Consider the following 3535-nt stretch of genomic DNA (forward strand, 5'->3'; position numbering starts at 1 on the left):
AGTTTCGGCTCTTGCGGGGAAGGCAGGCCACTAAACAGCACCACTGTGAACCCAGTGATGCTAGGGACATCCTACACTCAGACAGAGAGCCCAAACAGGGGAGCCGGGGAGACAGCACCAGAGCGCTTATCCTGTATGCTGCAGACCCCAAGTAAGGTCCAAGTGGGCCTTGCATCCCACTGCCTCCACGCTCAGTGATGTAGTCACCGTGAATCAACTCTGTGGCAACGGGTTGGGGTGTTTTTGCTTGTTTGGCAGGCAACCGTAAGATCACTTCAAGGTCAACAAAAGATCATTTGACAGTCAAAAGGCATTTTGAACATGGAAGGCTCTTTATAAAGAACTGGCAAGCACTCGAACGCCCTGTCTTCTGGCCCTGAGCCCCCTGCCCCTCCTTCTGGCTCTTCCCTCTGCACTTGTTTCTTGCCTCCTTTCCTTTCCCCATGTTTCCGCCTCAGTGTCCCTCATCCAGACAAGCTACCTGTAAAAGGCTACGTTAGGGGGGAAGTGGCACAGGTGAATATGGATCTTCCCTTTTCCTACTCTTAATATAACATGTGCAAGTCTCTCTTCCAACAAAAGAATCACATCAACAAGGTTATTTGTATGTCCATGTTGCTTTTGGCTGATAGTCTTTTGTTCATGAGAGGTTTTCCAAAGGTTCCCAACTTTATATCCAAAAAGTTTTGTTTGATTTTTTTGGCAGGGGGGGTGGTATGTGTGAGAAGATTGAACTATTTCTCTTGCTAGAGGGGAGACCAGGGTCACAGGCATCAGCAGCCATCTGGGAAGGGATATGGGATTCTGCAGCCCTGAGCAGGAAGATCTTCTGAGGCCCGCCATCAACCACAATCCACTCCACTGTCTGCCAAGGACATAACCTGGATCCTTATTTAAGCAATCCACTCTGGTTATGGCCACAACAATGACTAAAGTACTGAGATGCTTTCTGATGGGCAGAAACACTCTCTGCTCCTAACCACAGACTTTGGCTGCCCCAGCCCCTCTCATGAGCCCCATCCTCTCCTCCTCACCATCAGGAGATCAAGCCTGGTCCAGCTGAGAGTTCCCTGCCCTACAGATCCTGGCACACCCCTTGTTTCACCTTCTCAAACATGAGGGAGTTGAACTGATGGTCTGAATTGTACTACAATCTGCAATATTTATGCCAGAGGACAAGGATCAGAAGAGACCAGACAGCCTTGGGAACAGCTGATGGGCGAGGGCCTGGGCCCTGGCTTCAGAATGTCCAGGACGGGGTCCCAGGCCCGCCATTTGCCAAGCATGTGGTCCTCATGTGCCTCAAAGAGCCTCATCTATGACTGTTTACAAGATTACCTACTGCACAGGGTTGTTTTGAGAATTAAGTGTGTTCATGCTGTAAAACAGACCTGGTAGGATGGTGTTAGAATTATGAATAAGCGCCGTTTACATGTATGTTAAATAAGTCATTTTATTCTTTTACTGATGTAACAGAATAACTTTTTTAGAACCTTTTTTTTAAGTTTTACAACAGAAAGGGGGTGGGGAAAGCCATGGCATTATGTAACGCTTACACAACGTACACTGAAACATCTGGAGTCCAGATTTGACATTGGACTATCAAGTTGGAGAAATGAACAAATTGAAAGGCAGCGTAGGAGACCAATGTCTGAGTCCCTTCCTAACCAGATACGCGAGAGGCGTACGGGAAAGCCAGGTTATGACTTCCTATTTTAACTCTACAATGCTTAACCACACCCTGACGGAAGAATCAATTTTACTGCGTGGTGCTAGTGAACTGTAAACATAAAACAGACCTTACTTGGCTAGTGCTTCTCTCATGAGCACTGTGACAGCCTCACTCCAAGTTTAAAGAGCCATAGCTTACGTGCTTGCTGTTCTATCATCCATCTTCAGTAAACAATTGGGGTGGATGGGAAATTGCTACACTCGGCAGTGAGCTCGATGCAAATGTTTGTTGCTAAAGGGTCCCACACACTGAGCTTCATTAGATACATGCTTCGGTTGTAGTGGAGGAAATAAAGCCCTGTTGGTTTTTTCACTTAGCGCTTCAGGGGAGGTAACCATCCAGTAATAATACCTCCCTTACCTGTTTCTCCCCTTGAGAGCTAAACTTCACAGTGCCTTGGGATACAAATTTAAATAACCATTTATTAGGGAGATATGGTTTACTAAACCTAGTAGATAAGAGTTTACCTTTCCTCACTGAAAGGGCATGTCGCTCAATGGCGCAAGGAGGATCTCATCTCACTGAGTGAGAAAACTTAAACCTGCAACAAGATCATTATCATTCAAAGAATATCATTAAAATCCTGAAGGGGGTGAAAGATTCATTAACTTTAAACTACGGTTTTTAAGGAACAAGCATACACAAAATAATCACGCAGCCTTCCCAGGAGCAGAGCCTCACCTGGCTACTAATCAATGAGTCAGCAAGCCTCCATGGCACATACAGCGCTCATCCCCCAGTTCTAAGGTACTGTGACCTGGGGGACACATGCCGTAAAGACACATTTTCTCCCAAAGCCTTAGCTATCGGTTTTATATGAATTGAGACTTGTAAAGGGGTCCTGCGGAAACAGCCTAGAAGCTGATAAACAAGTTAAAATAACAAAGGTTGTGCAGAAATTCCCTTTAGGTATGTAACAAAGCATACAATGCTGATTTAGATTCTTGTGCAAATACTAGTGTGTACAGGCAGCATTTGATAACAGTTCAAACTATGAAGGTTAAAAACTGCAAGAGAGAGAGAGAAAACTATAAATGCGTGTTATTCACTTCAGCTGTCACGACTCCACCATAATTAACCCCAGTTAACTCACCACCGTGCTCTCAGGGCACCTGTGTTAAGGCCCACAAAGGGTTATCGCCTAAACTGAAATGGCCGGCATGGCTGATAGCGTTCATAGAACTGCCCATTCTAGAGAGAAGAAGAATGATCACTTGCAGTCAGTCGCTGGTCCTTGAGAATGTACTTGCATTTAATGTTTCGCAGAGGCAGTTTTTAAAAGGCCACAACCCCAGATTACGAGAAGGCACACACAGCGTGAGGGGAGCTCTGAAGGGCATCTCAAATCCTGGCTGAGGTTGGGAGGGGGGCGTCCCTGGAACATGTGTTCCGAATACTTTGAAGCCCCTTAACACATGCCTGCTGCCCGCTTCTTGCACCCCACCCCATCTGGTTTCCTCACACCTGAGCCGTGTGGCTGCTGGGAGCCTGGGAAACAGCACTTGCTGATCCCCTCTTACCTGCCCTCCTGACATCCCACAACTCACAGAGGGTGCGGAGCCTTTAGGAAGAGCCAAGGGCCATGAACTGGCCTGGGAACAGCAGACATCCCGTACCACGGGCTCCCACGGGCTCCGGGAAGATGGGAGTTGCATGCTACTATGGACACCCCCACAGTGGTATCACCCAGCGCTGTAACTCCCAGCGGCACACGCTCCCTGACCAGACTACACATCCATAGACATCCTTAGTACTGTCTATGACCCACTGTGGTCACAGAACAACACGAAGGGGTTGCACACG

Source organism: Echinops telfairi, unplaced genomic scaffold (assembly GCF_000313985.2).
Source record: "Echinops telfairi isolate 266 unplaced genomic scaffold, ASM31398v2 ScPeMD7_7420;HRSCAF=8458, whole genome shotgun sequence".
In the NCBI taxonomy this organism is placed as follows: domain Eukaryota; kingdom Metazoa; phylum Chordata; class Mammalia; order Afrosoricida; family Tenrecidae; genus Echinops; species Echinops telfairi.